This window comes from Helianthus annuus, chromosome 2, assembly GCF_002127325.2.
Source record: "Helianthus annuus cultivar XRQ/B chromosome 2, HanXRQr2.0-SUNRISE, whole genome shotgun sequence".
Lineage (NCBI taxonomy): Eukaryota > Viridiplantae > Streptophyta > Magnoliopsida > Asterales > Asteraceae > Helianthus > Helianthus annuus.
The window spans coordinates 71,979,354-72,000,686 of NC_035434.2; positions in this window are offsets into that span (position 1 = coordinate 71,979,354).

The following is a 21,333-nucleotide window of genomic DNA, read 5'->3' on the forward strand; positions in this document are numbered from 1 at the left end:
TAGTTTCGCTTGAACGTCATTGTTGTAGGTTCGCTTATACGGACATGACCGTATAAGCGGAACCTCCTCATCTATAAATAGGGTCCTTTCAAGCGAAACTAGATACATAGTTAGAGGTGTACTCTTCCGGTGAGCCACGAAGTGCTGCCGAAGTGCTGTCAAAACGTGTACTCGTGTTATTGATCAATACAACAACAATATTAAAGTGAATGTGACTGAAATAGCACCAAATCATTAGCTTCCGCCTCTTGATTTGGATAGGGATTCTTCTGATCGACTCAAACAGGGCCGAACGCGATCCTACACCAATGTAATACAATACACTTAATTCAATAAAACGAAACTGTTTAATCCATGGTTGTGAAACAATGATTCTGTTACAACACTCCCCGACGTTTACGCCACGTTTTGTTGTTTTACGTGGTCGGGGTGTGACAGAAAAGTTGGTATCAGAGCCAATGGTTATAGGGAATTAGGTTATTAGTAATGCTTTGACCTAGACTATAACCTTCCTAGGACCCTAACGCGAGTTTACTTGCGTTTAGTCATAAAGGCAATACCGTCGCCTGTCCTTAGGTGACAACCACAACAAGAACATAAATTTTGAATCTACTTTGAAAACTAATCATCTGTTCTAGGATGATTGATTACTAGGTTTTGAACCCTTTGTTATAAGGTTTCGAACCCTTTAAGTTTTCAAAATCTCGTCAAAGTTTGGGTCTAGATAATGTGAACATGTGCAAACTGGAAGAGTGTGTGCCTGTACCCTGGGTCTTCTGTCTAAGGCTAGAGTGTTCGTACAAATCCGTAGTATTGGACCAGTCACTCTTACCTGGGAACTCTTGGGGTGCGTGTCCACTTATAGGCAAGCATGTCTTCGCGATACATTATATTGACCCACTTACTTTGATTAGTCTCTATCTCATTTGTTTGCCTTTGGTAACAAACAAATGGTCACAATCTTCATGCGTTGTCATTCTCTTTTGACTATCTTTCGCTTGTTTCCTCCTATGCCTTCCATTGTCTTCAAGATGCCTCTTCATCGCAACAACACTCAAATGTCCGAACCAGGTGCTGCAATTACCCAGCGAATAGGCGTCGTACTCCAGAGGAGCGTTGATTTAGCTATCACCATGACTCGCCTCAGGGATGAAGCCGTATAAGGGAACTGCTCCTTGGTGCAATCAATGCCACCACCATCATCCAAATCAAATACCCTGTTTCAAATGTACCGACAGTGGATGATGGGGACATTTGGTTAACATGTGCCGCTTTGCAATCCAAAGCAAAGCTGTTACAAATCCTGCTGATGTTCAAACCTTCAAATTCTGCTTCATATGTCGCCTGGGCATATCTAGCGCCTCAACCTCATGAACTTTCTACCTTGTGTATCGACTTAAGCACGCCTGGTGTAAGGTGTCGAAACACCTCTCGTTACACAAAATTCCAAATTCCAAAATAGGATCTTTCTATCCTCATAATTAGATCCTAATGGATGATTATCAATCAAATCGGAGACCTAAATTGAATTATTCATATGCCTTAATACGTATATTACGATTCAATAAGGATAAATCCGAATTCCTATTAAGATCTTTCTATCTCCATAGTTAGATTCTTATGATTAAAGTGCCAAATGAAATCCATGGATTGGATTCCTGGTGTGCTTTAAATATCCGTGTCTAAAGATAACAAATTAAAGGTCAAGTTAATCAATTATGTGATTATGTTCTTATGTGTTCCCTTTTATGTTTGTGTGATCCAAATTTTGTTATCCAAATCCTCGTAGAATCTTCCATATCTTCGTATAAGGGATTCATACTAGGATATCCAAAGGTACTATCTTAAATCCTTAATGGACTTCTACGTTGTAGTTAAGTCCCTTGGGTGATGAAGTACTATTCCATAATTAGACCCCTTGAGTGGTCTAGTTAAACAGATTTATCCAAAAATCTGGTTAGGAATATCATGTGATGATATAGCTGAAAAGACTCCTTGGTGGTCTAAATAAAGAGATCATTTGTCGATCTAATTAAAAGGACCCTATGGTAGTCTAGCCACACTCATCACAGGTTTGATTTCCTTCCCCTACACATTATGAAATGAACTGTGCGGACTGTGCAAGGAATTACGTAATTATGGAGGCCTGCATAATTATGGAATTTAGTGCACAGAAACCATAGGAAGTTTTGTCATGTGTCTAGAGTTAACCCTATTCATTTCCGTTTCTGAGGAAGCAACCGTTGAAAATGACTCCGTCTGTTCATTTTCGTTTCTGAAGATTTTCTGTTGAGGAAATGAATATCCGTTTGATTATCCTTTTCATTTCCGTTTCTGAGGAAGCAACCGTTGAAAATGACTCCGTCTGTTCATTTTTGTTTCTAAAGACTATCCGTTGAGGAAATGAATATCCGTTTGATTATCCTTTTCATTTCCGTTTCTGAGGAGGCAATTGTTGAAAATGACTCCGTCTGTTCATTTTCGTTTCTAAAGATTATCCGTTGAGGAAATGAATATCCGTTGGTTTAATCCTTTTCATTTCCGTTTCTAAGGAAACAACCGTTGAAAATGACTCCGTCTGTTCATTTTCGTTTCTGAAGATTATCCGTTGAGGAAATGAATATCCGTTTGATTATCCTTTTCATTTCCGTTTCTGAGGAAGCAACCGTTGAAAATGACTCCGTCTGTTCATTTTCGTTTCTGAAGATTATCCGTTGAGGAAATGAATATCCGTTTGTTTAATCCTTTTCATTTCCGTTTCTGAGGAAGCAACCGTTGAAAATGACTCCGTCTGTTCATTTTTCGTTTCTGAAGATTATCCGTTGAGGAAATGAATATCCGTTTGATTATCCTTTTCATTTCCATTTCTAAGGAAGCAACCGTTGAAAATGACTCTGTCTGTTCATTTTCGTTTCTGAAGATTATCCGTTGAGGAAATGAATACCCGTTTGATTATCCTTTTCATTTCCGTTTCTGAGGAAGCAACCGTTGAAAATGACTCTGTCTGTTCATTTTCATTTCTGAAGATTATCCGTTGAGGAAATGAATATTCGTTTGTTTAATACTTTTCATTTCCGTTTCTAATAAAGCATCTATTGAACTGACTCCGTTTGTTCATTTTCATTTCTTGAAGAATGTCCGCTAAGGAAATGACAGGATTATGCCTTATATATCTCTAGTGGTTATTTGACACAAAGTCACAGACAGAGTCCTACGAATAAATTTCGGGACGAAATTTCGTAAAGTAGGGGAGGCTGTCACACCTGTGTCACTGTGATCGTGAAACAAATGCCAAACCAATGAAATATTGTGTTTCATACTTGGGCTTTGTGAAAATATGTGTATCATTTGCACATATCAATTCTTGTTCGATTTCGGGCTTTAAATCGCTTTCTGGAAGGTTATACGCGATCTGATGCGTAAATATAACCAGTTTAATGCAACAAACACTCCGGAATAGTGACATAGGCCTAACATACCTTAAATAACCTTTACATAACTTAGAAATAAGTTTTGGATGGTTTGATATGCCGAAATCAAGTTTATTCGCTTACAGGGACTAAATTCGACAAACTGCGAAAGTATGCCAATTTGTACTGTAACGAACAATCTGGAACTTGATCATAAGTTAAACACACCCTAAATATCCTTTACATAGCTTAGAAATAGGCTTTGAGGGGTTCGGTGTGCTAAAATAAACTTTATGCTCATTCAGGGACTAAAATCATCAAAAAGTGCATAAGTTTGCATTTTCGCGCATATCTTACGTTCTGAATATATCCAGACATCCAAAAATTTATGTAGGCATTAAAATAATTTATTTTAGTGTTTGGCATGATAAAAATCCATTCGTCGCGCAATTTGGATCGTTTTTGCGTCCGTTACGACTTTCGTCGTAATTAACCGAACAACGCAACCGTACGACCAAACGAACCGACATCCGAGATATTTTTGAGCATATTTTAAGTTCCCTATACTTTAACTTCATTTTAGAGCTTTGAAATGGGGTTAACGGGGCTTAAACGTGTCAAAAATGCATCGAAAACTAAGTTTGGGACTTCAGGGGCTAAATCTATCATTTTTGAAAATTGCTGGTCTGCAGGTCCCTTACGGTGCGTATGGAGTTTTGCTTACGGTCCATAAGCAGTGCCCAGTACATCAGAATTGCAGAAACATTGAATCTGGTCATTCCCACTTGTTCCAATGGTTTTGATCCATGGGTTTTCATGCTATGGGCTGGTTTATGTGGAGAACTAGTCCCCCAATCATTCTCTAACACTTGTAAGGCCTAAATCATTCCCTCTTCTCCAAGTAATGATCCTAACAGTTTTGCGAAACTATATATAGCATGGCCCTCATTCCATTTTCTGCACATTTGATCTGATTTTGGCCCTCTAAGTTGGAGTATACACTTCATACCTGAGGGTAAATCGGATCAAAGCTTGCGGGGACCCTTTGTAAGTATTCCTTCGTTCTTTTATCGCTTTTCGAGTGTGAAAGTCAAACTTTGTTTGACTTTTCAGCTTTGACCATGAGATGGTCAACGAGAAGTTCGTTTGAACTTCGCAACGTGAGCGTAATCACGATGGTTATAGTCCCTTGTGACTATACCTACTGATTACCATGTTTGACTAGGCATAGTGACGAGTCGTAGTTTCGGTCAAAATGCGCACTTAAGCGTATTTTGCAACCAAACTACTCTTGGCATCAAAACACTTTGTTTTGATATCAAAACCTGTTTTCTAAATTAGTTAAGCATGTTTTAACATGCTTAGCTCGTCACTTTTAGTTTAGTGCTTGTTTAGAGTCGTAAGTCAAGCGGTCTAAACCACCGCTTAGACTTTCGAACTCGACCCATTTGGTCGATCATTAGGATCCGACCAATCATGATTAGTGACCATAGTTTCATAGGGAATAACCTCCCGAGGTTAAACCTTATGGTCACCTAGTTTAAGTAGTTGTATGATAGGTAGTTTATATGCCTTAGGTAAATTACCAAAATGCCCTTTTCATGCATAATTGGATTTTAAGCATATGTAACCTAAACTTTTGTCACATGACTGATTATGCAACATAAATAAATGTGTTTAGGCATATAACACTTGTCATAGGACTAGTTAGACGTCTCGAACGCGCGTTTGCGCGCACGACGCGTTAAGAAGCGTAAGCGACCTTAATGGGTCGTAACGGGTCGAAAGCACTTAGGCGAGGTTTCACTTTAGTATTTAGGCTTTGTTAAACCATATCATATGAGTTCCAACACTCATTTGGTTTACGAAACCTCATCCTATCCGATCTCCCGATTTAGGTCCGGTTATTAACATAGTTACCTATATTAGGTGCCGTTTGATTTCCGTGACCCCTCTAGCTTTGCTTGGTTGTTGTTCAAGACTTCTAAGCACCCTCAAGTGAGTACATAGTGTTGGTGCATACATCTGTCGACTTCGTCTTATATCGAGTCTTAGATTGCATTGTATAGATTAGGGCACGTTTTACGAGAAAATAGGAGAGTGTATGTGTATTAGTAGCTGATTTCGCTCCTATGTGTCTTAGAGGTGATTTCGCCCGAAATCACACCTTGTGATTTCGCTCCTAGCAGCCAGTGTAGTCTCGGGCGAAATCAAGAGTCCTATATATAGGGTCTCCATGAGCGAAATCAATGTGCATCACCTTGTATTCCACGCCGAAGTGTTGCCGGTGTGAAGACTGAGTGTAATTGTTGTCATATCAATACAATCAGTAGTTAAAGTGAAGAATCAGCTGTTTCTAGCTTTGTTTCTTGTTTTCCGCACCTGAAACAGAGTAAAACTCCTCTGAACGACTCATTCAGGTCAGCATCACGATCCTACAATTGGTATCAGAGCTCAGTAGGAGGAGTTCTGCAGAGATTAGCTGGAATTCATCAAGTTTTCTTACTACTACACCTTCTTTCTTCACCAGAACGAGATTTAACGGTCAAAACCTGCTCAAAATTTCACAGATAATAGATAATTGGACATTAACAGACCCTGGAAAGTTTCACACCTAAAATCGGACTAAAAATGGACTAAATTTGACCCCGAGTTGATTTCCCTTGAACATGACATTCCTAATTTCGCTTCTAGCTGCCAAAACTTGTCTGATTTCGCTCAGAAAGTGTTATTTCGCTCCTCCAAGCTCTGAGGTTTCGCTCCAGTTACATCTTAATTTCGCTCCAAACTGACCATCTAGTGATTTCACTCAAAGCTGCATTTTCTGATTTCGCTCTTGAGCAATTATTCAGATTTCGCTCCAAGGGTGCTTAGACTGTAATTTCGCTCCAATTTGCAAGATCTAATTTCGCTTGTGTGCAATATCAGTGATTTCGTTCCTATGATTATTTGGGATTTCGCTTGAAGCTGCATATTTGTTAATTTCGCTCGAAAGTGACTGTATTTGAGATACGTACATTGAAAAAATGGATAACGAGTTTTACAATGCGTTTGCTACACCGTCTGCTCCAACTGTCATTGCTCAAACCATGAACTTGGAGAATGAGACAGGAACTACCCAAAAGCCCCCGAAATTGATGAGTATCGAAGAATACTACGGGTGGAAAGACAGATTCGAAAACTGGGTTCAGGCAAATCATCTCAGGCCATGGGAATGTATTCTTAAGAAATATGTGTTGCCTCGAACAGAATTGCAGGTTACTAAAGATCTGTCAGAATTTACAAATGAAGAACAAAATATGTATAAAGCAGAGAAGATGATGATCAGTCTGCTTCAACAAGCAATCAAAGAAGACATCTTCATACTCCTACAGCATGACAAAACATCGAAATCGATCTGGGATGCACTTAAAGTCAAGTTTGAAGGAAGTGAGAATATGATTAAGAGTAAGAAGGCGTTGCTCAAGAAAGAGTTTGATCTGTTTAGCAGTCTACCGGGAGAGGATACGAAGAAGCTGATTGAACGATACTGCCACTTAGTGCGATCCATGTCAATGCTGAGTATTACAAAAGATCATGAAGAGTGGGTAGACAAGCTTGCTGATGCGTTACCACAGAAAGAGTGGGGAACGTATTTGATGATTCTGAAGAATACGGGTGTTTATGATGGACTAACGATTTCTTAGTTTATTGAAAAGATCGAGAGTTAGGATTTGGAACAGCAGAAGATCGCTAGGATGAATAGTCCAAGTGGTCAAGAGGACGTGAAGATGTACTACAAAGGTAGTGTTCCGGTTCCAGAATCTGAGAGAAGTCCTAAAATCCAGACTGCTTTTAGTGTTGGGGATTCAATAGAAAAAGTTAATCAGGGTTCAAACAACAGTAGCAGTATATTCTCATCATTTCCTAGTGTCAATCCGAAAGAGTCAACTACAAGTTTCCATTCTCAGAGCACAAAGACAGGAAATGGTTATGTGATCCAGTGCAACATAGCTTTAAATCTTCCAGAGGTTCAAAGTTTTTCTGAAGAAACTGCTAAAGACCACATGGCTTTACTTGGTTCTGTGCTTCTCTCATATGAAGGTCTAGTTGCTGGTCGGATCGGGAATCCTATGCTCACAAAGGAGGATTACGATCAAATAGACGCCGAAGAGATGGAACTGATGGATGTCAAATGGTGTCTAGCAAGTGTTCTCAGACGAGCTGAATAGTTCAAGCTTATTACTGGGAGAAATGACTTTCTTGATGCTCATGTATCTACTTTAGGTTTTGATAAATCTAAAGTTACTTGTTTTCGATGCAGGGAGAAAGGCCATTTCAAGCGAGAATGCAAGAACAGGGAAGCTAGTGGTGCTCAGAATCCAATTGGAAAAGACGACTATTACCGGAAAGCCATTTATCAACAGGTTGGTCAACAGCAAGAACCACAGGTGGCTCATGGTAGAAAGATTGAGGATTCAAAGAGAGCGTGTTTAGTAGACTACAACTGGAACAATTACATATCACCTTAAAGCAAAGCATGTTTAGTCGATCAAGATGATGAAAGGCTACCTAAAGGTTTCAGCTTGGATATGTTTATTGATGAAAAGGGAGAGTTCAAAGCTTTCATCGCTAAGATTGTTAGAGAACCAGACATGTTTGCCACATGGATGAAGTCTATTGGTGAGACTGTGAAGAATGTGGATAATGAGTCTGTTGTTTCTGATGAAAGTTCATTAAGTGCTGATGAAAGCTCACAGAGTTCAGATAAGAGTGTACAAGACGATGTTAGCTCAGAAAAAGAAGTTGTCTTTGATCAAACACCATCTGATTCTGGTTTATCAGATGCTAGTTCTGAAAAATCTGTACAGTTTGATCAGTCACCTCCAGATGATAGCAGTAGTGATGATGAGGAAGAAAAGCATATTAACATTGCAAAATCTCATCTTTCTCCTGAAAGTTTTCATTTCTATTTTGCAGATCGCATGGAGAAACTGAAGGAGAAACGAGCTGCTAAAGAGCAACAACAAATGAAAACTGAAGATGTTGTTCAGAATGAGAACGTTGAAAGTGTTGCTGACGAGATGGTTGAGACTAAGCAAGTGAAGGTAGAAGAAAAGGTGATTGAAGCAGAAAAAGTGGTTGCACAGGTGAAAACAATCGAAGTTGAAAAGATTGTTGAAGTCATCAAGCCTTGCACGAAGTGTTTAGAAGCATGCAAGGAATGTGCAGCAAAAGATGACATAATTGCTGAGTATGAGAAGAAGAAAGAGCAGTTGCTGTTCAACCTCAACTATGTAAAAGAATCTTATGATGTCTTGAACAAAACGGTAACTGGTCTTCAAAAGACAAATTCTGAGAGAGAACAAGCACTAACGATTGTCACACCCCGACCACGTAAAACAACAAAACGTGGCAGAAACGTCGGGGAGTGTTGTAACAGAATCATTGTTTCACAACCATGGATTAAACAAATTTTGTTTTATTGAATTAAATGTATTACAATGTCTTAACAACAAAGAAAATATAACACAGTTAACTAGTCTTGCATCTTTTAATGTCACTAAGGCACTCGTCCAATCCTATGTGAGCATGCATCAATATCATCATCAAATATCATCAACTATTGTACCTAAAACACATGTGAAAATACGTCAGCATAAAAATGCCGGCGAGTACATAGGTTTTATTGAATTAGGATTCATGACTTATAAGTTGAGAAAAAGTTGTTTAACAAAGGTCAGTCATGATCCTTGTAAAATGTTTTGTTTTATAAATTGTTTGAAAAGCGATGATAAATATGTATAGTAAAAAAAAGATGGTGTAAGGTTAAATGAAAAACCAAGTAAAATGAATTTGTATAAAACAAACTGTTTTGTAAAACAGTGTCTTGTGAAAATATGTTATTTGTATAAAATGTATAAGTCCAAATTGAATGATTATAAGTAACGCTACGGCATGTAATATAATACAAGCACTTATATATAGGAAGTACCAACGGCGTGTCCACCATGCTTGTATCACACTACACACGTCTCGTTACTTAAATCACTTACCCAAACAAACCACCAATGTAAATTGCCCACGTCTAAACCATTTGTCAAATGTCTTTTTGAAAACCATGTCAAAATGTTTATGTCAAAATGTAGTCCATGAAATGTGTATATCGATATCAAAATGTCTATGTCAAATGTCAATCAAATAATGTGTAAACATAATGTCATGTATGGCAAGTGAAATATGTATCAACTAAACCATAGGTAAAAATGTACAAACAATGTACTAAGTATGCGACAAATGGGCATACATAGCATGTGATGTAAATGTACTAAGTATGATGAACATACATAGCATGAAATATCATGTAAAACGATGTACTAAGTATGCACACAATGGGCATACATAGCAAAAACACAATGAAATCATGTACTAATAGTGTACTAGTGAACATAGCAAGTATATGATATGAAAACATGAAAGTAACAAGTAGGCACATGTTTTTCACCCCAAAATGTTTGAAAAACAGTAAAAGAGGGGACTATGTACTCACTTGAGGGTACTTAGAAGTCTTGAACAACAACCAAGCAAAGCTAGAGAGATCACGGAATCAAACGGCACCCTATATAGATAACTACATAAATAACCGGACCTAAATCGGGGGATTGGATAGTATGAGGTTTCGTAAACCAAATGAGTATTGGAACTCTTATGATATGGTTAAACAAAGCCACATACTAAAATGAAACCTAACCTAAGTGCTTACGACCCATTACGACCCGTTTAGGTAGCTTATGCTATTTTAACGTGTCGTTCGCGTGAAACGCGTTTGGACCGCCTAACTAGTCCTATGACAAGTAGAATATGCCTTAACATGTCTAATATAGTTGCCTAATCAGTTTAGATGTCAAAATTTAGGTTACATATGCTTAAAATGAATTTATGCGTAAAAAGGGTATTTTGGTAATTTACCTAAGGCATATAAACTACCTATCATACAACTAACTAAACGACGTGACCATAAGGTATAACCTCGGAAGGTTATTCCCTATACAACTAAGGTCACCTAATGTGTTTGATCGAATCCTAAAGATTGACCAATTGGGTCGGGTTCGAAAGCATAAGCGATTGTTTAGATCGCTTACCCTTACGACCCTAGACAAGCACAAAACTAAAAGCGACGAGCTAAACATGCTAGAACATGTTTAGTAAAGTTAGAAAACAGGTTTGGTATTAAAACAAACGGTTTTAATACCCTAGAGTAGTTTGGTTACAAAATACGCGAGAAAACGCATTTTGGCCGAAACTACGACTCGTCACTGAGCCTAGATAACATGGTAATCAGTAGGTATAGTCACTAGGGACTATAACCATCGTGATAACGCTCACGTTATGAAGTTCAACCGAACTTCGCGTTGACCATAAACTGGTCAATGTAGGAAGTCAAACAAAGTTTTGCTTTAACGCTAAAACGAACAAAAGAACGAAAGAATACTTATAACAGGTCCAAGCCTTGAACATTTGAACCCAAAATTTCTCAGGTATGAAGTTCCACAAGGGGATCTTCAACTTAGAGAAGAGGTTGAGAGCAAATGTGTGAAGAAGAAGTGAAGAGGAGGTGGGTATTTATAGTTTTTGCACAACCGTTAGGATCGTTCCTCTATAATTGAGCTTCGATCTGGATCGTACACATGTGGCCCATGGTTTTGGGATACTAGGGGTGCCCCAAAACCAGCTAACGGTATTGAAAAACATACAAAATAGACCCTAAACTTCAAGAGAAGTGCTGAAAATGGACCTGCAAGTGCAAAAATGGAGTTTTAGCCCAGATCAGTTGCTCGCGTAGCGCCACAAGGTAGGAAGGAGTTGCTCGCGCAGCGCTAGCAAGTGCCAGCTTCAGAAAAGTTTTAAAAATGACAGTTTTGGTCCCTGCACGTGTTTAAGGCCTTTTTCGATGCGTTTAAACCCCGTTAACCTCATTTCAAGGCTCTAAAATGAAGTTAAAGTATAGGGAACTCAAAACATGCTCAAAAACATCTCGGATGTCGGTTCGTTTGGTCGTACGGTTGCGTTGTTCGGTTAATTACGACGGAAGTCGTAACGGACGCAAAAACGATCCAAATTAAGCGATGAATGGAATTTTATTATGCCAATCACTAAAACATAATATTTTAATGATTACATAAATTTTTGGTTGTCCGGAAGTACTCAGAACGTAAAATATGCGCGAAAATGCAAACTTATGAACTTTTTGACGCTTTTAGTCCCTGAATGAGCATAAAGTTAATTTTAGCACACCGAACACCTCAAAGCCTATTTCTAAGCTATGTAAAGGATATTTAGGGTGTGTTTAACTTATGATCAAGTTTCGGAAGGTCTGTTACAGTACAAATTGACATACTTTCGCAGTTTGTCGAATTTAGTCCCTGTAAGCGAATAAACTTGATTTCGGCTTACCAAACCATCCAAAACTTATTTCTAAGTTATATAAGGGTTTTTTAAGGTATGTTAAGCCTATGTCACTGTTCTGGAGTATTTGTTGCATTAAACTGGTTATATTTACGCATCAGATCGCGTATAACCTTCTAGAAAGCGATTTAAAGCCCGAAATCGATCAAGAACTAATATGTGCAAACGATACACATATTTATACAAATCCCAAGTATGAAATACAATATTTCATTGGTTTGGTATTTGTTTGATGGTTGAAGTGATACAGGTGTCACAGTCTCCCCTACTTCAGGAAATTTCGTCCTGAAATTGATCTTAGAGGAAACTTGTGAGAGCTTGAAACATGAAGTTGAAAAGATCAAACGAATAATCCTGTGGTGATTTAACTAGACTTCAATAGAGTCCCTTTAACTAGGTCACCAAAGGATCTTTTTAACTAGATTATCAAACAATCTCTTAAACTAGACCACCCGAGAGCCTCTTTAACTATATCAACACATGATATCTTTAACTAGATTGTCGAACCAATCTCTTTAACTAGATCAACAAATGATCTCTTTAACTAGACCACCAGAGGGCCTCTTTAAATATATCAACGCATGATATCTTTAACTAGATTGTCGAACCAATCTCTTTAACTAGATCAACGAATGATCTCTTTAACTAGACCACCAGAGGGCCTCTTTAACTATATCAACGCATGATATCTTTAACTACATCAACGGAGGATGTCCTTAACTAGATTGATGGATCAATCTCTTTAGCTACACTACCCAAGAGGAATCTTTAACTACATCAACACATGATGTCTTTAAATTTTGGAATAGTACTTTACAATCCAAGGGTTTTAACTATAACGTTAAAGCCCATTAAGGATTGAGGTAGTACCTTTTGATATCCTACTATGAATCCCTTATACGAAGATATGGAAGATTCTACGAGGATTTGGATAACAAAATTTTGGATCACAAAAAAAACATAAAAGGGAGAACATAAGCACATAATCACATAATTGTTTAATTTGACTTTTAAGTTGTTATCTTTGGACGCGGATACTTAAAGCACACAAGGAATCCAATCCGTGGATTTCATTTGGCACTTTAATCATTTTCAAGAATCTATCTATGAAGATAGAAAAATCTTAATAGGAATTCGGCTTTGTCCTTATTGAATTGTAATGTACGTATTGAATCATACAAAGAATTTAATTAAGGACTCCGATGAATGATATCCATCCACAAGGATCTAATTATGAGGATAGAAAGATCCTACATGGATTTTGGAGTTTGTGTAACGAGAGGTGTTCCGACACCTTTCACTAGGCGTGCTTACGTCGATACACAAGGTAGAAAGTTCATGAGGTTGGGGCGCTAGATATGCCAAGGCGACATATGAAGCAGAATTTGAAGGTTGAGCAGCAGCATGATTGGTAACAACTTTGCTTTTGATTGCAAAGCGGCACATGTTAACCAAATGTCCCCATCGTCCACTATGGGTACATTTGAAACAGGGTGTCACACCCCGACCACGTAGAACATACAAAACGTGGCGGAAACGTCGGGGAGTGTTGTAACAGAATCAATTGTTTCAAATCCATGGCAAATGAAGTTTCGTTTTATTAATCAAACATGAAAGTTTACATTGTTTTATACAAGAACCAAAGAGTACATAACATAATTTAACTAGTTCTTGTCTCGTTTTAAGTCACTAAGGCACAGGTCCGCCTAAGTATGTCATGATAAGTCCTACGCATCATCTCCTGAAAACACATGTGAAAATAGGTACGTCAGCATAAAAATGCTTGTGAGATACATTGGTTTTGCGAAAACGGAATTCATGACTTATGTTTGAGAAAATTTTTAGTCATGAACCTTGTAATTTGCTTTGTCTTGTAAATCATTTGAAAAACGATAAGATCAGATGATATGTATAAATAAGATAACACTGTATGGTTAAACGGATAACCATGTAAAATGTGTTTGTATAAGATAAGTCGTTTGTAAAACAATGTCTCGTGAAAAGTGTGTTAATTGTATAAAATGTCATATGTCTCAAATTGAAATGATTCAAATAACGCTACGATATGTAATACCATACAAACACTTATATATAGGAAGTACCAGTGGCGTATCCACCATGCTTGTATCATATTACACACGCCTCGTTACTTAGATCACTTACTCAAACCAAACCATCAAGATGAAGTGTTTAACAATTGTAGAAATGTTCATGTATAGTCAAATGTCTATTGTCAAAATGTAAATCATGTCAACTGATACAACTAGTTCACACGGTTCAATGGTTCCAAACGGTTCATATAATCAAAGGGTTAAGACGGTTCACATAGTCAAGTGGTTACAACGGTTCAAAATGTAGTGTAATGTGTTCATATGCTGGATGAGCATATGCAACGGAAATGCAATGTAAAACAATGTACTAAGTATGCACACAATTGGCGTACGTAGCATGAAATGTAATGTGAAACAATGTGCTAATTACGCACACAATGGGCATAAATAGCATGAAATGTATTGGGGAACAATGTACTAAGTATGCACACAATGGGCATACATAGCATCAAATGTAATGAAATCATGTACTATAATGTACTAACGAACATAGCCGGTATATGATGTGAAAACATGGAAAGCATGAAAGTAACAAGTAGGCACATGTGTTTCACCCCAAAACAGTTTGGAAAACAGTAAAAGAGGGGTTCAATGTACTCACCTGAGATTGCTTTGAATTCCTTGTGCAAAAATCACACAATGTTAGAGATCACGGGATATCAAACGGCACCTAATAGGTAGCTATATTAATATACCGGACCAAAATCTGAAGGATCGGATAGTATGCGGGTTCGTAAACCAAACGAGTATGGAGACTCATGAAATATGGTTTAACAAAGCCTACATACTAAAATGAAACCTAACCTAAGTGCTTGCGACCCATTACGACCCGTTTAGGTAGCTTATGCTACCTTACGCGTCGTTCGCGTAGAACGCGTCTGGAACGCCTAACATCATGACCACAAGGTATAACCTCGGAAGGTTATAGCTATGGTCACCTAATGTGTTTGGTCGGATCCTAATGATCGACCAAATGGGTCCGGTTCGAAAGTGTAAGCGATGGTTTAGATCGCTTACCTTACGACCCTATATATGCACTAAACTAAAAGTGACGAGCTAAGCATGTTAGAACATGCTTAACTAAGTTTAGAAAACAGGTTTGGCATCAAAACAAACGGCTTTGATGCTCAAGATTAGTTTGGTTACAAACTACGCAAGAGTGTGCATTTTGGCCGAAACTACGACTCGTCACTGAGCCTAGATAACGTGGTAATCAGTAGGTATAGTCAATACGGACTATAACCATCGTGATCACGCTCACGTTATGAAGTTCCAACGAACTTCGCATTGACCATAACCTGGTCAATGCAGAAAGTCAAACATAGTTCGACTTTCGGACTCGAAAAGCGATAAAACAACGAAGGAACACTTACAAAGGGTCCCCGAATGCTAATCTCGATCCAAAGAACTCAGGTATGAAGCAATGGCTCAAACTTAGAGTTTTAGATCAGATTCTTGTGAGTTTTACACCAAAGGGGGGGGGAGGTATTTATAGGAAAAGTAGAGCCGTTAGGATCGTTTCTTGAATAGCGTGCCATGATCTTGTCCATACACTTGTCACAATGTTATGGTACAGCAGGTTTTGCCCCTTATTGGCTGGAAGAGACAAGGGCCAGCTTGGCCTTTCACTACATGAAGAGGCAACAGTATTTAAAACTGAATCTGCTATTCTGGGGAAGCCTTACGGACCGTATGGGTGATGGCTTACGGTCCATAAGCCCTTAGTTTGGCAGATTTACAGTTTTGGTCCCTGCAGCCCCAAAACTTGGTATTTGATGCATTTTTGATACGTTTAAGCTCCGTTAACCTCATTTCAAAGCTCTAAAATGAAGTTAAAGTATAGGGGAACTAAAATGTGCTCAAAAATATCTCGGATGTCGGTTTGTTTGGCCGTACGGTCGCGATGTTCGGTTAATTACGACGGAATGCACATAAGCGTGAAAAATGATCCAAATGACGCGACGAATGGATTTTTCTCATGCCATATACTAAGGCATAATATAAGGATGCTTACATAAATTTTTGGATGTCCGGATGTATTCAGAACGTAAGTTATGCGCGAAAGTGCAAACTTATGCACTTTTTGACACTTTTAGTCCCTGAATGATCCAAAAGTTTGTTTTAGCATACCAAACCCCTCAAAGCCTATTTCTAAGCTATGTAAAGGATATTTATGGTATGTTTAACTTATGGACATGTTCCGAAATGTTCGTTACGGTTCAAATTGGCATACTTTCGCAGTTTGTCAAGTTTAGTCCCTGTAAGCGAATTAACTTGTTTTTGCCATACCAAAGCCTTCAAAACTTATTTCTAAGTTATGTAACGGTTATTTAAGGTATGTTGAGTATATGTTGATGTTCTGGAGTATTTGTCGCATTAAACTGAGTATGTTTACGCACCAGTTTGCGTATAATTCTCCAGAAAGCGATATAAAGTTTAAAATTGAAAAAGAATTGATATGTGCAAAAGATACACATATTTGTACAAGATCCCAAGTATGAAATACAATATTTCATTGGCTTGGTATTTGTTTGATGGTCGCGGTGACACAGGTGTCACACAGGGTATTTGATTCGGATGATGACAATGGCATTGATTGCACCAAGGAGCAGTTCCCTTATACGGCTTCATCCCTGAGGCGAGTCATGGCGATAGCTAAATCAACGGTCCTCTGGAGTACGACGCCTATTTGCTGGGTAGTTGCAGCACCTGGTTCGGACATTTGAGTGTTGTTGCGATGAAGAGGCATCTTGAAGACAATGGAAGGCATAGGAGGAAACAAGCGAAAGATAGTCAAAAGAGAATGACAACGCATGAAGATTGTGACCATTTGTTTGTTACCAAAGGCAAACAAATGAGATAGAGACTAATCAAAGTAAGTGGGTCAATATAATGTATCGCGAAGACATGCTTGCCTATAAGTGGACACGCACCCCAAGAGTTCCCAGGTAAGAGTGACTGGTCCAATACTACGGATTTGTACGAACACTCTAGCCTTAGACAGAAGACCCAGGGTACAGGCACACACTTTTTAAAAGGAAAGGACAACGCATGAAGGTTGTGACCATTTGTTTGTTACCAAAGGCAAACAAATGAGACGGTGACTAATCAAAGTAAGCGGGTCAATATAATGTATCGCGAAGACATGCTCGCCTATAAGTGGACACTCACCCCAGGAGTTCCCAGGTAAGAGTGACTGGTCCGATACTGCGGATTTGTACGAACACTCTAGCCTTAGATAGAAAACTCAGGGTACAGGCATCCACTCTTCTAGTTTGCACGTGTTCACATTATTTAGACCCAAACTTTGACGAGTTTGAAAACTCAAAAGGCACTAAGCCAAATATGAGTCAAACTGGAAGGGTTCAAAACCTTATAATAAATCATCCTAAAACAGATGATTAGCTTTCAAAGCAGATCAAATTTATGTTCTTGTTGTGGTTGTCACCTAAGGATAAGTGACGGTATTGTTTTATGACGAAACGCAAGTAAACTCGCGTTAGGGTCCTGGGAAGGTTATAGACTAGGTCAAAGCATTACTAATAACCTAATTCCCTATAACCATTAGCTCTGATACCAACTTTTCTGTCACACCCCGACCACGTAAAACAACAAAACGTGGCGAAAACGTCGGGGATTGTTAAATGTTTCACAACCATGGATTAAACAAATTTTGTTTTATTGAATTAAATGTATTACAATGTCTTAACAACAAAGAAAATATAACATAGTTAACTAGTCTTGCATCTTTTAATGTCACTAAGGCACTCGTCCAATCCTATGTGAGCATGCATCAATATCATCATCAAATATCATCAACTATTGTACCTGAAACACATGTGAAAATACGTCAGCATAAAAATGCCGGCGAGTACATAGGTTTTATTGAATTAGGATTCATGACTTATAAATTGAGAAAAAGTTGTTTAACAAAGGTCAGTCATGATCCTTGTAAAATGTTTTGTTTTATAAATTGTTTGAAAAGTGATGATAAATATGTATAGTAAAAAAAAAAGATGATGTAAGGTTAAATGAATAACCAAGTAAAAATGAATTTGTATAAAACAAACTGTTTCGTAAAACAGTGTCTTGTGAAAATATGTTATTTGTATAAAATGTATAAGTCCAAATTGAATGATTATAAATAACGCTACGACATGTAATATAATACAAGCACTTATATATACGAAGTACCAGCGGCGTATCCACCATGCTTGTATCACACTACTCACGTCTCGTTACTTAAATCACTTACCCAAACAAACCACCAATGTAAATTGCCCACGTCTAAACCATTTGTCATATGTCTTTTTGAAAACCATGTCAAAATGTTTATGTCAAAATGTAGTCCATGAAATGTGTATATCGATATCAAAATGTCTATGTCAAATGTCAATCAAATAATGTGTAAACATAATGTCATGTATGGCAAGTGAAATATGTATCAACTAAACCATAGGTAAAAATGTACAAACAATGTACAAAGTATGCGACAAATGGGCATACATAGCATGTGATGTAAAATGTACTAAGTATGATGAACATACATAGCATGAAATGTCATGTAAAACGATGTACTAAGTATGCACACAATGGGCATACATAGCAAAAACACAATGAAATCATGTACTAATAGTATACTAGTGAACATAGCAAGTATATGACATGAAAACATGAAAGTAACAAGTAGGCACATGTGTTTCACCCCAAAATGTTTGAAAAACAGTAAAAGAGGGGACTATGTACTCACTTGAGGGTGCTTAGAAGTCTTCAACAACAACCAAGCAAAGCTAGAGAGATCACGGAATCAAACGGCACCCTATATAGATAACTACATAAATAACCGGACCTAAATCGGGGGATTGGATAGTATGAGGTTTCGTAAACCAAATGAGTATTGGAACTCTTATGATATGGTTAAACAAAGCCCACATACTAAAATGAAACCTAACCTAAGTGCTTACGACCCATTACGACCCGTTTAGGTAGCTTATGCTATTTTAACGCGTCGTTCGCGTAAAACGCTTTTGGACCGCCTAACTAGTCCTATGACAAGTAGAATATGCCTTAACATGTCTAATATAGTTGTCAAATCAGTTTAGATGTCAAAATTTAGGTTACATATGCTTAAAATGAATTTATGCGTAAAAAAGGTATTTTGGTAATTTGCCTAAGGCATATAAACTACCTATCATACAACTAACTAAACGACGTGACCATAAGGTATAACCTCGGAAGGTTATTCCCTATACAACTAAGGTCACCTAATGTGTTTGATCGAATCCTAAAGATTGACCAATTGGGTCGGGTTCGAAAGCATAAGCGATTGTTTAGATCGCTTACCCTTACGACCCTAGACAAGCACAAAACTAAAAGCGACGAGCTAAACATGCTAGAACATGTTTAGTAAAGTTAGAAAACAGGTTTGGTATTAAAACAAACGGTTTTAATACCCTAGAGTAGTTTGGTTACAAAATACGCGAGAAAACGCATTTTGGCCGAAACTACGACTCGTCACTGAGCCTAGATAACGTGGTAATCAGTAGGTATAGTCACTAGGGACTATATCCATCGTGATACGCTCACGTTATGAAGTTCAACCGAACTTCGCATTGACCATAAACTGGTCAATGCAGGAAGTCAAACAAAGTTTGACTTTAACGCTAAAACGAACAAAAGAACGAAAGAATACTTACAACGGGTCCAAGCCTTGAAAATTTGAACCCAAAATTTCTCAGGTATGAAGTTCCACAAGGGGATCTTCAACTTAGAGAAGAAGTTGAGAGCAAATGTGTGAAGAAGAAGTGAAGAGGAGGTCGGTATTTAAAGTTTTTGCACAACCGTTAGGATCGTTCCTCGATAATTGAGCTTCGATCTGGATCGTACACATGTGGCCCATGGTTTTGGGATACTAGGGGTGCCCCAAAACCAGCTAACGGTATTGAAAAACTTACAAAATAGACCATAAACTTCAAGAGAAGTGCTGAAAATGGACCTGCAAGTGCAAAAATGGAGATTCTGCCCAGATCAGTTGCTCGCGTAGCGCCACAAGGTAGGCAGGAGTTGCTCGCGCAGCGCTAGCAAGTGCCAGCTTCAGAAAAGTTTCAAAAATGACAGTTTTGGTTCCTGCACGTGTTTAAGGCCTTTTTCGATGTGTTTAAACCCCTTTAACCTCATTTCAAGGCTCTAAAATGAAGTTAAAGTAAAGGGAACTTAAAACATGCTCAAAAACATCTCGGATGTCGGTTCGTTTGGTCGTACGGTTGCGTTGTTCGGTTAATTACGACGGAAGTCGTAACGGACGCAAAAACGATCCAAATTAAGCGACGAATGGAATTTTATCATGTCAATCTCTAAAACATAATATTTTAACGATTACATAATTTTTGGTTGTCCGGAAGTATTCAGAATGTAAAATATGCGCGAAAATGCAAACTTATGCACTTTTTGACGCTTTTAGTCCCTGAATGAGCATAAAGTTTATTTTAGCACACCGAACACCTCAAAGCCTATTTCTAAGCTATGTAATGGATATTTAGGGTGTGTTTAACTTATGATCAAGTTCCGGAAGGTCTGTTACAGTACAAATTGACATATTTTCGCAGTTTGTCGAATTTAGTCCTTGTAAGCGAATAAACTTGATTTCGGCATACCAAACCATCCAATACTTATTTCTAAGTTATGTAAGGGTTTTTTAAGGTATGTTAAGCCTATGTCATTGTTCCGGAGTGTTTGTTGCATTAAAATGGTTATATTTACGCATCAGATCGCGTATAACCTTCTAGAAAGCGATTTAAAGCCCGAAATCGATCAAGAATTAATATGTGCAAACGATACACATATTTATACAAATCCCAAGTATGAAATACAATATTTCATTGGTTTGGTATTTGTTTGATGGTTGAAGTGATACAGGTGTCACAACGATGATGAATGCTGTGATGATGTCAAAACAGAAAGCTATAAACTTTTACATCGAAGAAAGTGCTAAATGGAAGCAAGAGTTGGAGACAGAGAAAATTGAAAATGAGAGAATTAGACGATTATTGCGGAGTTATTCTAGTTCTGATTATCTCATTGATCGAATTTATCCGACTGTTGCAGGTATGGAAGCTTTTCAAGATGACAAGCCAAAGAAGAAAGATTGTGGTAAGAAACCGACTGTTAGCTATAACAAGTGTCCGCCTCCAATTTGGGAAGGGTATTCTCCTAGAAAACCGAATGAGGAGCAACTTGAAAAAGCAGTCAATATAAAGCTAAAAACCGACACAACTGATGAATTACCAGAAAACATTGACGTCACGTCTACCTCATCTGACACTGATAATGAGTCTGAATTAATCAAAAAGGTGGTCGATCAAGTGTTG